This window comes from Carassius auratus, chromosome 3 (genome assembly GCF_003368295.1).
Source record: "Carassius auratus strain Wakin chromosome 3, ASM336829v1, whole genome shotgun sequence".
In the NCBI taxonomy this organism is placed as follows: Eukaryota; Metazoa; Chordata; class Actinopteri; order Cypriniformes; family Cyprinidae; genus Carassius; species Carassius auratus.
Window position 1 is genome coordinate 29705721 of NC_039245.1, and position 19358 is coordinate 29725078.

The 19358-nt window shown below is 35.8% G+C and overlaps 1 protein-coding gene across 1 annotated transcript in view; it reads left to right on the forward strand.

Annotated features, from left to right (window-relative positions):
* The first annotated feature begins 717 nt into the window (after positions 1-717).
* The window catches only part of gcgra (glucagon receptor a), a 46652-nt gene continuing 28011 nt past the window's right edge, over positions 718-19358 (forward strand). The window contains exon 1 of the mRNA XM_026218892.1: positions 718-975. The gene's annotated coding sequence lies outside the window, so the exon portion shown is untranslated. The remainder of the gene's footprint in view (positions 976-19358) is intronic.

Sequence of the window (19358 nt, forward strand, 5' to 3'; positions counted from 1 at the left end):
TTCACAAAAAAAATATACAAATAAAATAACATTCACACAGCAGAGGGGAGCAGATTTCCACAGGCGAAGCACAGAATAGTGGATCTCAATCATGCTCACGTTTCCACATCCTAATCTCTAAGATGAAATACATGATGTTTACATAATACACAAATAATACATGTGCCGTCATATTGTATATATGGTGAGTTACATCGAGTTACAGTATATATGGTGAGTTAAACGAGTTACATCATTGCCTGCATTGGTATAGTACTATATATGGCGAGTTAAACGAGTGTGTATATATCTCATAATAATATCTCAGTAATTATAAAATTTGAGTCAAAAGTTGAAATACGTTTGCTTAGATAGATAGATAGATAGATAGATAGATAGATAGATAGATAGATAGATAGATAGATAGATAGATAGATAGATAGATAGATAGATAGATAGATAGCTATTAGTTAACTGGATCTTTTTCTTGTTAAGTAGCCTAGATAAGTTAAATAATCAGAAAGTAAAACAATAACGCGTGACATCTTACCCCAATCTTCTCTATACAGCTTAACTTAAACGTATTAGTAGCTGAAGTAACATAAATAAACGTCACATTCAGTAAATTGAAGGTTAGTTTTACATAAAAGGTGTCAGTCTCACTCTATTGACTGTAATTAATGCGTTCATTAGGTTAATTGTATAAAGCAGTCAACAGTGGTCACTAGCTGAGTGTTGACGTCAGGCTGATGATGCAGACACGCGCTCCGCGGCTTCACTTTGATCTCTTCAGTGTGTTCGTGATCTGAGCTCACGCGTGTCACTCACCGCAGACCAGTCACAGCAGATTGATATTCTCCGAAGGATTCATCTGCATCAATCCATTCAGGATAGGATTACGTGTTAAATCCTGCGCAGGCTTCGGTTCTTTCCCTCTGAAGATGCCCGCTTGTGGATCACAGATTGGGGACTTTCGTGGAATTAGACGAGCTAAAGGTAAAAACACTTTTGATTTGTTTCTCAACACTGTGACCTTCGCGACAAGTTTTTGTTTATTTTTTATTTATTTTTATAGATTTGTGGTACTACACAATGTTTCTCTTTTTGGTGTTTAAGAGCAAAAATGAAAGTTGAGTAGGAGCGACAGTTATTCTGAGGATCATAATAGATTATCCTTACGGATTTTTATTTTAAAATGAAACCGTTTATTTTGGTGGAGAAAATAAGTAACACCTAACGTTAAAGTAAATCTTTTGTTTGTGCATGTTACTCAGTCTTGCGAAAGAGAACTCTTGAAAACAGGTTGTGTGATTGCTTAACCTCAATCTTATCAGTGCAGGAGTTTGTGAGGGCAAAAACATCACTCCATGTAAACATCTAGCTGTTACAGAAAAAGCTATCAAATATTTACTGAAATCTTATTTTTGTAGTATGCGTCTTATAGCCTACGCTTACGAAGACGAATAGTGGGTTAGCAAAATTGGAAAAAGAAAGTAATTACATTTTATTTACAGGATCAGTTTAAACTGTTGAAAACACTACAATGTAGGCTAATAGTCTTTGTAGTATACCTTGTAGTGTTTTCAACACTTTAAACGGATCCTGTCAGAATACTCGTGCCACAAACCGTCTGCTCTCTCTCTCTCTCTCTCTCGCTCTCTCTCTCTCTCTCTCTCCGCGCGCGCGTGGCGCGTTACTGACAGGACTCATTGACAAGCAAGTTGTTTACATTTTTTGTATGCACAAATTGAGTCAGATGACAATTTAATCGTATTTTAGTAACATTGTGAAATTGCAATAAGGATGTAGAAAGTTTCTCGCTGGCCTGTTCCTATATTTTAGAGGGAAAAGGTGAGCGATCGCTTTTAGTTAAAATGTATCGATATGTTTTAGCTGATCAATGACTCCCATATACTTGCTAATTGTTACCGTTATTCTTGCTGTTTGGAAAAGGTAGGTTGTCACTCGATCATCACAGAAGTTTTCACAGTTGTGTTTATACTTTGTTGTTTTGTTGGTGTCTGGTTTCTTCAGTCACTTGTTATTTTGATGAGGCTGATATATATACACACACAGTAAGAGGCGTAGCCATCTTTTCAGAAGTGAGGGGGACAGAAATTTTATATATATATATATATATATATATATATATATATATATATATATATATATATATATATATATATATATATATATATATATATATATATATATGTGTGTGTGTGTATATATATATATATGTGTGTGTGTATATATATATATATATGTGTGTGTATATATATATATATATATATATATATATATATATATATATATATATATATATATATATATATATATATATATATATAACATTACAATAGAACATTTCTGTAATCTATACCAGTCAACAGTTTTTGAACAGTAAGATTTTTTATGTTTTTAAAGAAGTCTCTTCTGTTCACCAAGCCTGCATTTATTTGATCCAAAGTACAGCAAGAGTTTTAAAAGTTTTTACTATTTAAAATAACTATTTTCTATTTGAAAATATTTTTAAATGTAATTTATTCCTGTGATCAAAGGTGAATGTTCAGCATCATTACTCCAGTCTTCAGTGAAATCAAATCATTCTAATATGCTGATTTGCTGATTGTCAATATTTAAAACATGAGTAAATTTTTTTTCAGCATGCTTTGATGAATAGAAGGATCCAAAGATCAGCATTTATGTGAAATAAAAAGGGACACGTCCCCCCCAACCCCCGCGTAATCTACGCCCCTGTACACAGTACAGACCAAAAGTTTGGACACACCTTCTCACTCAAAGAGTTTTCTTTATTTTTTTCTTGCCATTCTCTTGATGAGCTTCAAGAGGTAGTCACCTGAAATGGTCTTCCAACAGTCTTGAAGGAGTTCCCCGAGAGATGCTTAGCACTTGTTGGCCCTTTTGCCTTCTGTCTGCGGTCCAGCTCACCCCTAAACCATCTCGATTGGGTTCAGGTCCGGTGACTGTGGAGGCTAGGTCATCTGGCGCAGAACCCCATCACTCTCCTTCTTGGTCAAATAGCCCTTGATGCCTTCAGTGTGACTCTACAATCTTCATAGTCATAAAATAAAAATAAAGAAAACTCTTTGAATGAGGTGTGTCCAAACTTTTGGTCTGTACTGTGTGTATATATATATATATATATATATATATATATATATATATATATATATATATATATATACATGAACTATGTAAAAACATTAGTTTAACTCTCCATATATCTTTGATGGCAACAAATTAAATGATGCACCACTATTTATTTAGACTACAATACATTGTTTGAGCAGCAGGTAATCACATCTGAGGTGATATAAGACAGGCCTTGAATAAATAAGTAATTTTTTTTTCATTTTTCATTTATATTCATTTATTCTTTGCTTCCAAAGGAACTGAAAAATAAATTGAGAAGAAAAAAAATCAAGCTTTGTGCACAGACTCAGCATTGACTCCAACTGCCTTCAGATTTCCACCCTTAAATATTAATAATTGTTTTTGGAATGTTATTAATAATATGAAATGGACTTAAGGACAGTTTAAAAAATGAAAATTCAAAACCTTTGTTTTCCGTGCACCTACTCCAGCTCTGCCACTCAGTGTCTGTTTGTGGTGCAGCTTTGGAAGCCTCCTCAAAAACTGGCTGGACCACAGAGCTCCACTTAAAATCTTCTGTTGGTGCTTTTGTAACTTTTTATTATTATTTATTTTATTTTATTTTTACACATCCATTTAGACTTATGTCTTATGTCTTAAGTAACAACATAAAATTAATAAGAAAATATATTAATAAATGTCTAAATCTCAATTGATTATAAACTAGGACTCGACACTGGACTTGGATACAACACTGCATTTATGGCTCAAAAAGCTTTCTGGAACTAAAGCCTCACAAAGGAAAGATGGCAGCATCCAGTTTGAGCTCTCCCCGGGCTTCATGCGCCAACCATGCAACTGCCATTGAGATGGCTCTCTCCAGGTGTCATAAACATTTTATTTTTTTATTTAAATCAGCTTAATTGAGCACATAACCAGCCAAGCTGCCAACACTGGTTGCTTCTACGCCAGAGAAGTGTATCTGGACATAACATCTGCTTTGTCCAGGTACCTAAAAAAACTATGAAATTATCTATGAAGAGTGAACACGTTTACTATTTTTTGTACTGAAAACATAAATCCATTCATTCATAAATCCACAAATCTTAATGCTTGAGGGGATCTTAAGTGGCCATCAACCATCTGATGCATTCAAACATGTACAGGTCCTTCTGTTGGCTACAGTATCACATATTACAGGACAAGATAGTATTTCATAATGAGCAACTAAGTACTAGAGAAAAGTTCTTTCATGGTATAAACCTCAAGGCATGCTATACTTGAATAATTTTCAGTAATTTACGTCTTATTTCAATTCAGATGCTGGGATAGTGACAGTATGTGACACAATAGTTTTGTGTTGTTTCACTCTTTTTTTCCCCTTCCATTGAAATCCAGACCTTCACACGATGCCTTAGGTGCACAGGCCTGGTCTGTCATGGTCTTTGCTTGTTATAGACCTTCAAGACAATTTACATCTTGCATTTGCATCACTATTTGTCAGCTGAACATGAAGGCTGAGTCTTTTAATGATAGCAACGTGTGTAACTGGGGCCTTACTGTTGTATGGGCATAAATTTCTCCACATGCCCTTATGTCATCATCCTTTTTCATGAGCAAAGAAGCCATTTTTATTTTCTTGACTTTGCCTAATTTAGAGAACAATTATGTTTGGGTCTTGTCTTGTGCTTTTATCAGCCTGTTTTTACAATCTTAAGAAGCGACTTAACAGTCAGTGCATGGATGTGAACAAGAATAATTTATATAAAATATTTGTTCTACCCAGTCTGAAGGAATGGATGCAAACTATTACAAACACTACTTGAGGGAACTATAAGAATAGTTCAAGCTTTAATCAATATTTGTGCCCTTTATTCCTGGAGTGTAGATGCTTTGGGCTGAAATATCACATTGTGAGGGGGGAAGCATCACATTAAGACTGAAATGTGTGTGTGTGTGTGTGTGTGTGTGTGTGTGTGATTTTAGCACATTGATGTTTATTGTTGTTTTTCACCCTTCTGAATGCAGGTTTCTCATTGCTACCAATCTGTACCTAATATCTAGGATATTGTTAGCACAGCAGTTTACTCAGCGCTTATTGTGCTCCTGTATTAAAAATGGAATAAGTTTAAGGCAGCACAGAGGATGTTTTTAAAAATATATTTTCCTGTCTGCTGAATCATGGGACCAAATCAGGCGACAGAGCAAAGGGTACGAGGGAAAGACTGTATTCTCTGTACCAGGCATTCTGTCCAGACACTGCTCATTTTTTCAATACAGTATGTCAAACAGAAAGAGCATTTGAGGCAAAGGAAAATGTCATAGTTGCATTCACTATGGTTTGTTAATATTGCATCCAATTCCGTTTTGTTTCTCAAATCTGATCTTTTGGAAAGACTGTACAAAATAAAACCGTATCAGTTTGTTCAGACAGTGTAGTCAGCGTCTGTTTTATGCTGTATAACACATCAGGACAATACCAAGAAACCAGTGTCAGTGTGGAAAGAGAACAGAAAAGTCCCTCACAACATCTTGCCATGGTGCTGAAGTGACTGTAATCATCTACTTCTTTTCTGATCGGACCTTTGGCCTGAAACTCATTCTCCACTCCAATTTCAATAATATTCCAGTTCATATTCTAGTTTGGATTTGTTTGTAAAAATATATATCTTTTTTTTTTTTTCTTAGTTAGACCAAATTGATATGTGAATATGAGTCAGATATGACACATACAGACACACAACAATTGAAACATTGTTTCCCTTTTTTTTTACACAAAAGATACAAAAATAAGACACTGTGACACATAACACACATGACTCAGTACTTAAAGGCAGGGAAGGTGATTTGGTTCAAAAACATTTTTTGTTATGGTGGTTGAAAGCTCTTCACATCCCGACAGCAAGCAATAAGTTACTAAATGTATTTATATTGTCCGTGGAAGGTGTAGGACCAAAAAATGCTCGTCCAATCATATCTCCTGGTCCAAGGACTACAATAGGCTGTCCTACCTGCCCGTCAAATTATGCTTTTATCTCCACGCAGACATGATACATCATCAGCGTGTTTACTCTATTACAGACCGAGCGAGAACAGAAGGCATTATTATTGTAGTATTATGCATGCACTTTGTAGTGTAAAGTTTTCTCACCGGTGAATGAAACATGAGGTCATTTGACAGCATTGAAATCAATCCTCCACCAATGCTGTCGCTCATAGCCTCTGGTCTGGCTGTGTGCGTTCATGTGTTTAAGAGGAGGCATAGCTTTGGAGAGTGATTATGCAGGGAAGGTGGGATCCTGCTTGGCTCTCTGAAATAACCAAACCTAGTCTCACATTAAAAATGTACATGTGGCGAGATTTCTCCAAGATGATATGATGGTGCTTGCACATTTTACGATACTTTAAAAGCTGAGTGCAGGTTCAGTTGTCCAAAACTGATAAAATGTGAATCTGGCGATGTTTTATGTTAGCTGTTGTGCGTATTGCAGTATTCCGGAAATGAAATGTGGTGATGATACTAAAGGTGAGATAAAAAAGTAATTTGCTGAAGTAACCTTGGAATTTTAGCTTGCTCTTTTTTTCTTGACTCATGTTTTTAGGCCAGCGAGTAGTGCTGTGCAGGTAAACCTCATTCCTTGTTAGTGCGTCCGCCTCCCATGCAGGAAACCCGGGTTCGAGCCCGGGTTCGAGCCAGGAGTGTCAGAGAGGACCTGGGAGAGAGGGGTTACAAAAGCACCTGAGTGATCTGTATTGCAAGTGTAGTGCTGTACCAGGTGATCTTCTGGGCAAGTTAACTATGTCACAAAATCAGTGCGTATGGTTGTTTATGTGGTGCCAACATTATAATGTATTAGTTTACAAATAATGTACTAATATTAAAAAATAATAATAATTACTGTATGAGGTCATAACATGGTATTGTACAAGAAATTATATAATAGTTTTTGATAAATCTACTGATCTAATAATCTGCCCTAGTTATCATGATTTTTTTGTCTGGTCAGGTACTCATTGCAGCATTTTTTGGCCAAGAACCAATCAAGACTCAGTCATTTGACTGGCACTTGACTAAAAGGCAGAAAATACAAAAAGGCTGGAATGCGAGTAAGCTTCTGTTTGTACCTTTGTATAGTGCTGATGATTTCACAAGCATAATTTAGAAAAAGCGCTCAGTTACAGTCACCTTGCTCATGGAGGTTGCGTAAAGCCAGCCATCCAGTCAATTTAGAGCTTGCTGCTTCAAAAAGGTGCTTACCATTTTTGATTGCAGTGAATTTGTGGACTTGAGACGGTTGATACTAACCAGGGTTGACCGAAAGTTGTTAAACCCGTTCAGTCACTCAGTTGGAATTAGTTGTAACATGACTTTGCGTGAGGTTGTTAGAAACACCTGGCCAATGAGGTGGGGTTACGAAGGGGTCCAAGAGTTCACCAAGAGATTCATTGCATGGTGAGTGATCACACGTGCTGCAATACACAAACCCTACGATAATTGGAGGCTCATGTATCCCAGCACTCATGTGTACTGTATGTGCACTTACAGGTGTTCAACAAGTACAAACAGTGCCTGATAGCCGTAGGAAACAATAAGCCTTCACTTACTGGATTAGCATTGACTTCTCTGTTTTTAACCAGCTCAAATTTTATTGCCAATCATTCCCGCTTTCCTTCTCGTGGTGTGTTAAACGAATCAGCTCCGAGTTTATTAAATCTGTCCAAGTACAACGTTCTCGAACACACATGCTCTTTATCTCACTGTGAAATCACATTACCGCTGTCATTTGTCCTGTGGAGAGACAGACCCTCATGACGTTAGCACAATCTGCCTCTGTCATCTGTAGCTAAATCAGTCTTAACCAGGAGTGACACGACAAGTGTCCAGCTACAAGTCATTTGTCTGTCCAAATGGAAACTGAATATGCAGTGACACACACTTACAGCTAAAAATAATATGTTATAAGGTTATGTGGAACTGGATGTTTAATGTACAAATAATAGTAATAATATTATTAATATATTGCTCCACTTATCTAAATTTGTATGTTGTCTTATACAGATATTCAACCTCGGTAGATGTGCAGATTAAAAAGGTATTAATGTATGGATAAATCTGAAAATATATTAATATTTTTGTGACTGTTTCACATAGAGATGGAGACTGACTCATTCTGTATGTGATGGTGTGTTTATCACAAAAGTGCAAAGCAACTAAAATCATATTATCATAAAACAACGATGTATTGTAAATTATCCAAATATTTTTCATGGTTAGAAACAAATACTGCATCTCTGGTTTATACAGTAAAAGGCATTAAAGTTAACTCACAATTGCTTTCATCAGAGCTGTGCATAAAGGTTTGAGTCTGATCCAGATCTCTTAATCTAATTTCCTACAAATTAAAGTAAAGAAAAGCCCCTAAGGTGGCAACACAGCTCCAGATGTTTGCCCAAATATCACTAATCATCATTTGCATCAATTTCAATAGATTGTCCTCATCTCTTTCATGCAGCAGCCTCTCATCTCTGTGAAAATGAGTTGCATGTTAACTGAGTCTTCAAGGTAAATTAACTGTGTCATTGTAATAATAATATAAAAAAGACAGAAAGACAGAAAATGTCCTGGTACCAAAATAAATCACAAGTAGCTACCATTCATGGTTGTCATTTACTGTTATCAGTGACAGGAAGCAACTGCAAGCTTGCTATACACTGCAGAAGATTTAGTAAACAATGAGAAAATTTGGTGCACCCTGTTGATATACATCCACTGACATACCACTGCAATTTTGATTTATTAAAATAAAAAGTATACAGATGGATTAGAGCTCATTACTCAATGTTATTAATGTCAACAATTAAGTGTTATTTTGGTATCATTGATAGATTGGACATTTAGTCAGTTTGCTGTAGTAATAATAATAATAATAATAATAATAATAATAATTTTAAAACAATAATTTATTGTTCCTGAAACCATGATCCGCACTCATCTTTTAGCATTTTATTTGACATTAATCATCAGCAGGACAAAACACAAATGTTTCAGCTCAAGGCCTTCTTCAGTGAGTTGAACAAAAGTGATTTTCAAAATGTAATTTCTATTCAATTTATTAACCTTATCTAATGCATTATTTAACCAACTTTCTGCATACCATTTAGATATTCATCAAATTCAGATGTAATACTAAAATTATGTTAATGAACACAGTTGAACTAAAAGAAAAGAATAATTAAAACAACTAAAAAAACTTCTTAAATTCACAATTAAAAAAAAAAACTTAAACAATTAAACTTTAATCACAAAGATATTTGAGACATTATATGGTACAAAAGATGACCCTTTGCTCAATACTGTTATTTGTTCAGTGGACTGCTTTGATTTTAGTCAAGAGACTGTATTGTTAGAACAATGGACAATTATTTAAATGCTGTGTACTTTTCCATTTTAGGAATGTAATATGGCTGACATTGATATTCTTATCACTGGGAAAAACATTAATTGTGTCTATCATGAAGCTAAACCAGTTTAAGGATCCTTTTCATGCTAACACAAATGGGCATGATTGAACAAATTCTCTGGATATAATGGCTCATATTGTCCATGTTCAGAAAGCTCAAAGAGAAAATGACACAGTCGTACAGCAACACATTTAGTAGACTCTACAGTAGGACAGAAGTGGTGTGCTGGAGAATGTTTCTCTCTCATCTGTCCTCAGCACACATGTTATATGTCATCATTAACGCTGACATTTTTCCAACACATTTCATTTGTAAAGAGATTGCTGTTGTATCTATAAATGCATGCCTTCTGATATAACCGAGGAGGAGAGCTTCTGATGTAATCACAAAGAGAAACTTTCCAGTCATTATAACAAAACAAACCCTGACAGTGCATCAGAGATGTGAGAGACACTCACAGTCCTGCTTTTGTACTGAATAACAGTATGACTGTGATTCAGTCACAGTTAAACACAAACATGCTGGGATCCAGCACAAACTGACCTCAACCTCGTTTATATATAATAATACTTTTATACATATAAGATTATAAACACAGAACTGGCCTTTAAAAAAATATAGATAAATAAAATCACTGTATCACTTTCACATCCATTGAACAAAGAGTTAATATATATATTAAATCTTTGTTCAATGGATGTGAAAGTGATACAGTTCCCACCTTGTCTTAAAGGCTCATATACCAACATCAGCCTTTTTCAAAAAACATGGAATAACATAATTAATATTCATGACCCAAGCTTTTCCTGACACGGTTTGTGAGCACCGGCACAGAAGACACTTTTCTGCAAAGTCTGTGCACTCGGTCACCATTTTGCAATGCCTCTGGGCAGCTATTTGCGGCATCCAAGACCAAAGCCTATCTGTTCTAATGGGGAAATGGTGAAATATCAAAAGCTACCTAAATTCAGATTTATGTAATCTATTTTAAATCCGCAACAAAATCTGACATGAATTGTGCTGTAAATGTTGCTTGTCCTCCTCAAATAGCATTACAAAGCAATTTCAAGTTCGTAATAGAAGCTGATGTAAGGAAAGGAAAGGATGCAACGTGATAAAGAAAATGCATTTATATATTATTTTTTATAAAAATGAATGTGTTAAACGCTGAATTCTTAAACTTTCATAACAAAGCTGTCAGCCTGATTTCACCGTTTACAGGTAAACAATCAGATGTAACATTTACAAGTACAAAAACATACTATTTGTATGTTTTTAAAGATTCTAAACATAATTACATATTTACAGTAAATGCATTTATAAATTCTTTTTCTGCAATTACCACTGCACATATGTAAATTTGCTCATTTGTAAGTAATTTACATTTCAGATGCTGTTAAAACATTGTAATTATTGTATGAATTAGAAGATATTTTAAGTAATGTTGGTAACCAAAACCATTTAAGGTCCAATTGAATTCCATAGTATGGTTAAAAAATACAATGCATTTCAACACAACACAATTCAAATGGACCCAACACTGTTTGGTTACTAACATTTTTCAAAATATCTTCTTTATTGTTCCACGAAAGAAAGAAACTCATACAGGTAAATTTCATTTATTTAATTTTTGGCTAAAACATTACATTAAACATGATTCCATTTCATTTCCTTTTTAAAATTAGAAATGTTTAAAACATTCATCCGAATTAACTGAAAGTGTTGGAACCGTGCTGTTGTAGTGAATTCATGTACTCTGATAGACTTTGCTATGGCCCTTTTTCCGAAATGTCCAAATTCTTGATAAATTGTATGCAATTGTTATTTTTCTTTGGAATAATTGAACCCAGTATTCATTAACAGCTTTATGAATAAGAATCATCTCTTCTGTGGCTCAAATTAATTACCTGTGCCTTCAGTTGTGAGAACCCATCAATACACCGGGGCTCTTGCACAAACTGAAGTGTCTCTGTCACTGCGAGTGGCATTTGTTCAGTTGAATTGGACTATGAGTGGCACTCTGCGAGAGGTAGAAAAACATCACAGTGACTTGCGTCATCAGAGTGGGCTCCTGATGTCCGTGTGTTTAGTGTGGCCTGGTTTTGTGCAAACAAACAGGAAGAGCTGACCTCGATCTGTGGCCTATGTGCTGTCGGTTGAACTTTGACCTACTGGACACTAACACACTCTTTATGTGAAGAGACGTCTTCTGGCCCCTGCTTGGTTCATCTTAAGAGTTTGAAACGTGCCATAGAACCGCACACTGAATCCATAAATGTTTTAAAAGGTGACAAGTTATTTCTATAAAGTGGGGCAGTTCCAACTTTGCAGAACAGTTTGGTGCTTCTGACTCAGTTTTTAGTGATTTTTCATATTTAAAGAATTTGCCACTGGATAGCTGGCCAATCAGCGTATACCTCGCTTTTCAGAACAATGAGCTTTGAAAAAATATGTTTCATAAAGGTGGGGTATATAGGAGCAGCAATCATGTACATTTTGTGGAAAATGTGTTTTTGTTCCTTAAACTACATAAACACATTGCTTTACACCAAATACACAAAATAATGACGTTTTAGCAATTCAAGTTTATTTGTGTAGCGCTTTTTACGATACAAATCATTACAAAGCAACTTTACAGAAAATAAAGTTTCTATAATATTTAGTAGTAGCTTATAAGTGCTGACTGTTAGTTTGTGTGCATATGACAGGATTTTTCAGAAAAATGTATACAAGTCGCAGTCAACCGGACGTTGAACATTATTAACAGCAATTATTATATGATGCAGTCATACTTGTAGCAATATTTGTTAGTTCTGTATGCTGTTTCAGGGTTAGCATCTTCTGAGGTCCTCTGAGGGTCAGCATCATCTCTTCTCAGGTGTTCTGGATCCAGACTGGAGCTTGTGTAAATCTCCGAACTCCGAACATTATCAGGAAAGCTATTCCAGAGTATTGGGAAATTGGGCAAAATTGACGTTTTTTGGCCTTTGGGAGCATGATGGATTGTAACGTGGTAGAAGACTAGTTAGGTACGCAGGAGCTAAACCATTTAGGGCCTTATAGGTAAGTAATGATTTTGTAACTGATACTGAAACTTAATAGGTAGCCAGTGCAGAGACTGTAAAATTGGAGTAATATGATCATATTTTCTTGACCTGGTAAGGACTCTAGCTGCTGCATTTTGGACTACCTGTAGCTTGTTTATTGAAGATGCATGACAACAACCTAGAGGTGCATTACAATAGTCTAGAGGTCATAAATGCATGAACTAGCTTTTCTGCATCAGGAACAGGTAGCTCGTAGCTTGGCAATGTTTCTAAGATGGAAGAATGCAGTTTTTGGAACATGGGAAATATGATTTTCAAAAGATATGTTGCTGTCCACGGAGCCCCGCACATGACAAGCAAGAAAAAATAAATAAATTGTGCGCACAATTTACTAATTCGTTCCCTCAATTTACTAAAATGTGCATATGATTACTATTGTGTTCCCTCGATTTACTAATGCGTGTGCTCGATTTGCTAAATCATGCGCATGTTTTAGCATATCGAGGGAACGAATTAGTAAATCGTGTGCGCAATTAAAAAATCAAGTGAACGTAATAGTAAATCGAGGGAACGCAATGGTAATCATGTGCACGTTTTAGTACATTTGGGAATGAATTAGTAAATCGTGCACACGATTTAGCATTATATTTTTTCCTGTGTGTCATGTGCGGGGCTCCGTAGCTGTCTAACATAACTCCCAGATTTTTGACTGTAAAGGAAGTAACTGATTGCAGTAGCCTGCCGAATCTTGCACAAAGTACATGTGTCCTATGCCTTTTTATATTGTTAGATATATTTTATTATTTGCATTTAGCATAATATTGCTTTTCCTTTCTCTCTATGACCCTTTTTGAAAAGACCTCAGTTTCTGAGTCACAACCCATTGAGATCCACTAGGTTAAAGGAGGATAAAAGTCTTTTACCTTTATTAAAGGAAAATTCCATTCTGAATTGCTTATAGCATTAGTTTGTGCTGAGGAGAAATAAATTATATGGTAGCCAGGAAGATAACATTGCTTTTCGTATGTACATCTGCATGGCTGGCTTTTTGACTTGATAAATCCATTATTTATGTTCTGGGGCGCTTGCATGCCAGCATCTAAAAACTTCATTGGCGAGATATGGAACAGAGTCACCCTAAACTATGCTTCTCTCCAAAACATTTGGGAACAAATGAGACCTTCTGCATTGCCCAAAATAACAATGGATGTTCAAGAGCCTCCAGGCAATTCGATGTGGTTTACTTGATGTGGTGTGAGAACATCTGGGAGGGCATATGGGAGCATGTCTTTGAAAAAGTGGAAGTGTGATTCAGGGAAACATAGAACGAGAAAGACAATTTTCATTTTTGGGTGAACTAACCCTTTAACTACTGAAGTTAATGTATTAATTATAATTACATGTATGGGTAAAACTCGTTGAAACATACCTAGGTTATATTTCACCCTAAGATGAAAAAGTTTATGTAATTTCATAGATATTATGTTTTGCATAATGAAAATAATGTATATTGCTTTGCATCTTGGCCAATTTAAATTTTGGCCAACATAAAAGCTTTTCTAATGGCTAGATAGAAAATCGCTGCACAGGGAACTGAGTTTCCTTAAAGGGACTTTGTTCATCCTCAACACAGTCAGAGTCTGGGCAAGTCACTCGGTATTTGATGAAGACCAGTATCATCAGACACTGGAAGAAGGGATTACTATGGTATTTTGTTTAAAACAAGCACTGTTTAAAAAAATGACGTGTCATCTGACACAAACACAGGCTGCTGGCAGCTCAGCAGGGGTGGATTTACCCAATAAATGAGGTAAGGGGCCACTTAGAGCCCAGAGGAATCAGGGGGCCCCATCTGATATTAGCGAAACATTTGGCAAACGCTCCAGCATGTATTTGTATTCTGGAGAGCGTCAAATGTTCACTAACTGCTCAAATTGCAAAGTTTTAGTCAAGTGCTGAGTTCTCTGGCTCGTGAATCCTCTCTTTGTAACAATGTGTAGATGGAATTTATTCATTGTACTGTTTTAAACATTGTTAACAATAACAATTACAATACTTTTTAACAATAGCATCACATTTACAGCTTCTTATGTATGGGATTTCTAACACAGTCAGTAGCTCACATGATACAGCGTTGCATCTATAAGGTGAAGCACTCCAGTACAAATCCTGTGAAGCTACAGTGTGTACAGAAGCTACTGTACGAATGCATTTTTATATCGCTTTTGCATCCATTGACACTATCGGGTAGGTTAAGGGTTGGGATTGGTGTAGGGGTTATACACCAAACCCAGTTTTAGCGACACTCCCCCAGACATTTGATTTCTGAACCACCACAATACATGCTTGAAGCAACATAATATGAAATTTCACCACAAGCAAACTAGAGAGTATGTCATTTTAGATGCTGCTTATTATTGGAGAGAAGTCTCTGCCAGATGCAGGGAAATAAAGTTCAGATCTCAAACGTAATATATCATATTTTTTTAAATAGTCCGAGTAAAACTGTATCTGGGCTTGACAGCCAGTGACAGCCTGGTGACCCAAGAGGCATCAGCCTGCATTACTTCTAGCTTCCTGGCCAGTAATGCTGGCTGAAGGTGTTGAAGGCACTTGAGAAATCAAAGAATATTCTTCTCAGTGCACTGCCAGCTTTGAGCAGGTGTGTACTGACCCCCTGCAGCATGTAGATGATCAGGTTATCAACCCTCACCTGGGGCAAACTGCAGAGAAGTCAGCAATTAGCAGCCTGAAAATATCAGATGTGTCACAACCTGGTCTTATATATATATATATTTCCCTGATATTCTACCCAGTAAATGCTAGAAAGCGAATGTGACTCTTTTTTCTCATTGTGCATGCAGTGTCCTGAAATTGCCTCTTACTCGGTGCATTCCTGGAGTGATTAGAATGATCTGATAGCACTGCACTTTAGTAGTGTGATAATCTCACCACATTCTGCATTGTGGTTTCTGTGTGAAATTTAAAACTGATGTGTGTCTTTTTTTTTATTGTTAAAATGCTGAAATATTACATTTTGGTAGAGTGTAAATCATACATTCAAAGGTTGATTTCTCTGAAGGTATGAGCGCTGACTGGCACTATCAAAAAATGTGTTTGTTTGCTTGAACTTCAGACTCAGCCAATAGTGTGAATTTGAGGCAGGACCACCTGTTTGTTCAACCTGTTTGAACAATCATTTTTCACCTTTACTTTTTCTTATGCAATTGGAATTTTGCAGCAAATTACACACATTAACAGGTTTACATTTGTGCTGCACTATAATCATTTAAAATATATAAATCACTTCATTACTCAAATTATAATCACAATTATGTATCATGATTAGTGTGATTTGACTTTTTTTTTTTTGTATGCACGCTTTCACATAAGTACAAATCAAAAGAATGTCAACGATTTTATGTTGTTGTTTTTTTACCTCATAGTTTCCTGCATTCTTACGTCATTAACACTCTCAATATAATGAAAACTGGTAAACAATTAGTAAACTTTTCTCCAAAGCTAAAACTACATAAAAAAATTAATAATAATAATAATAATATTATTATTATTAATAATAATAATAATCCCAAATGTGTGGGGGTTTTTTGTTTTGTTTTTGTTGTAAAACAACAAAGACGCCTTTGTATTGTCAGACAGAGGGTTGCATAAGTGCTTTAATTTACCTCAATTGCAAACAAAATAGTATATATCCATTGATCACAGGCTTAATTGCAGCAAACAGTGCAAATTGTGTTCCTACAGTTGAAGGAACACAGACCAGCTTTATTACACATTAATCCGAGCAGAATAACACAGTAGAGATCACATACATGTTTTTCGAAGTTTTCAGATCATCGGCACATTTCAGCAGCAAAAATATACCTGTGTGCATATTAAGTAAAACACTGCGCAGAAAATGTATCAGTTTAAGAGAAAAGCTTTATTTGGGAGATTTATTACCTTGACCTGAAACCATGAAAGTTTGTGGAAGCAGTACAGCAATTATGCAGTGATTATGTTGGCTGTAGACCAAACGGTAAGTGCATATTTTCCCTATACAAAAGCACGAGGGTGTAAAAGTGGATTAGCAAGTAGATGAGTTTTTGGTGATGACATTTAACATCCCTGATGACCTCGGTAGTTCTATTTAGCCACTGTTAGCATCTGTCTTTTTCAATCCAAGTGAACTTTCAAATAATCACAGGGATTTTACTGATGTATTTTATGCTTTAGAATAAAACCTGAAAATATTTTGAGCTTGTGCAAACCACTGTTTATTTCAAACATTTAACCATAAAACCCTCCAAAAAACCCATTGACTTCAGGACAATGGAACCAGATTTGCTAAAATGCATTTCCAGGATTTGGACTTCCAAAAATACATTATCCCTGCAGCACTCTATGCAAAATAATGGAAATGTGGATAGAATAGTTGGCCAATTAATTGAAGACAATTATGCTTGAATAAAAAAAAGCAAGACACTTTGTCATAGTATCCTGCTCGTTTCTTTCTTTATATTAATATTCTGCAAACATTCAAGTTCTAAACAGGTCTCATATTAATCTTCTGCATTATTAATTCACCAAAGCAGTCAGGCGCTTCAAAAGAGAGAGACGTCAGTAAATGAAAAGCATGAATTAGCACAAGAATGATTTGTTCCCTTTAAAGAATTGTTCAAAAACACTTACATTCACAATCAAAACAGCACCATAAAGTGGCTCTGATACAGCACAACATTTACACCTAAAGTCTAAAACCTAAACTTTCCCAAATTACAACTATAACACCTTGCATGCAGTGGTGCAGTATTTCCCTCATGTAAAGCATATCAAATTTTTCCTGCTGTTATATGGAAAAGAGCAAATGAGGTAAGATTAATTCGGAGTTCCACTTTATCCTCATAAGCCCTAGACCTTTGAAATGTACACACTATCTCAGCGGCCCCTGGTTCACCTTTAACACTGCAGCCGATCTGCTCTTTTAAGACCGTAAGCTTGTGCAATATGTTTTGGTAGCTACTCTCTAACCCCAGAGGTCTATGAGGTTCCATTTGTGCCAAAATTATGTTGACATGCTGTCTGTCTATGCTACGTGTCGTCTCAACTTACTCCTGTCATCTGTCCTTGTCGTTTGACTGTGTCGTCTTGAGTGTCAATGCTGCATGTGTCATGACTATGTGTTTTTTCATTCTGTCGTTACTATGCGTCGTTTCCCTCTGTCATTACCATGTGTCATCTTCCATGTCAATGCTATGAGTCGTTGCTGTGCGTCGTTTCCCTCTGTCGTTACTATGTATGACACGGTGTACATTTTAGGACATCTTCAAACCTCAGCCATTAAATGAAAAGGCGTCATGCCTTCGACTAAAAGGCGTCAGTCATCAGACAAAACGCATCGCGCCTTGGACTGAAAAGCTTCAGGTCTCAGGAAAAACGACGACAGGTGTCAGGTCTCTAACAATTAGGCATCAGACGAAACGGACTCAGGCGGAAGTTCTCGTTGATCAGAGATGCAGGTGTAAACAGGTGCGTTTCTTCTGTATATTCAACAATCCCAGAGCCAGCAGTCATTTGATGTTTTTTGTGATGAGTAATCAGCAGGTGAAGTATAACTCCTTCTGTTTAGTGAAGAATTGAGAGAGCCTGGCAGCCTGAGATGAGCTCAAAAGGTCAAAAGAGCCATCAGGGCTGTTTTCATTACCAGATCGACTTCTGGAGGCCTTTCTGGCACTCTGTCCAGGGCACGACTGAATTAAAGACACTAAATCCAAGGAGACCAGAGGGGAATGTTTTGTGGGCCTTGAAACAAAATTTTTTGCACATCATAGCTTATTCCTCTCAGCTGTACTGCCATCCTATTTCCATTATCCACATTTTTGCTTCTTTCTGTCGTCTCTTAAGCTCACCAATGCTGCATTTAGTTGAAAATACAATAAAAACAGTAATTTTGTGATATATTATTATAATTTAAAATAACTGTTTTCTGTTAGAATATATTTTAATATGTATTTTATTCCTGTTTTTTTTTTTTTTTTTTTTTTTTTGCAGCCATTACTCCAAAACGTATTATTATAATCAGTTGTGCTGCTACATATTTTTGTTAAAACCATAAAAAATGTTGGGCTGAAAAAGTTTTTGTTTCAAGGGCACATTAAATTAATCAAAAGTGACAGTATAGATATTTATGATGTAAAAAAAGATTATATTTAAAATAAATGCTTTCCTTTTTTTCTTTTTTTTCGAAATTTCTATTCTATTTAAAAAGTATTATGGTTTCTATAAAAAAAAATAGTAAAAATTAAAACCATTAATGTCTATTGGAAAATTATTCATGGCTAATCTTTTAGGTTTTTTGAAGTGAATGTTACAGAATGAATTTGGCCTGTGGCTGGAATGTCAGCACTTGAGCGTGTGGCTGACTTTAGAGCTCTGTTGGAAATGTATGCATGCTTAACATAGTTAGATCTTTTGTAATGTGATCACAGTTGTGATCAGAGAGTAAAGTGAATCATTACTTGCTCAATAACCTGAGATAATGCAACTAAAGCAATGATACACCCCAGAATTACAATGCAGTCATTGTCATGCCATTGTAATGTAGTCAATGCAGCTTTCTGTTAATCCAAACCCATACTCTCTTAAAAATAAATGTGCTTCATGTTCCAATAGAAGAACCTTTTTGTCTAAATGGTTCCATAAAGCACCTTTAACATCTGTAGCACCTTTCTGTTTCACAAAAGGTTCTTTGTG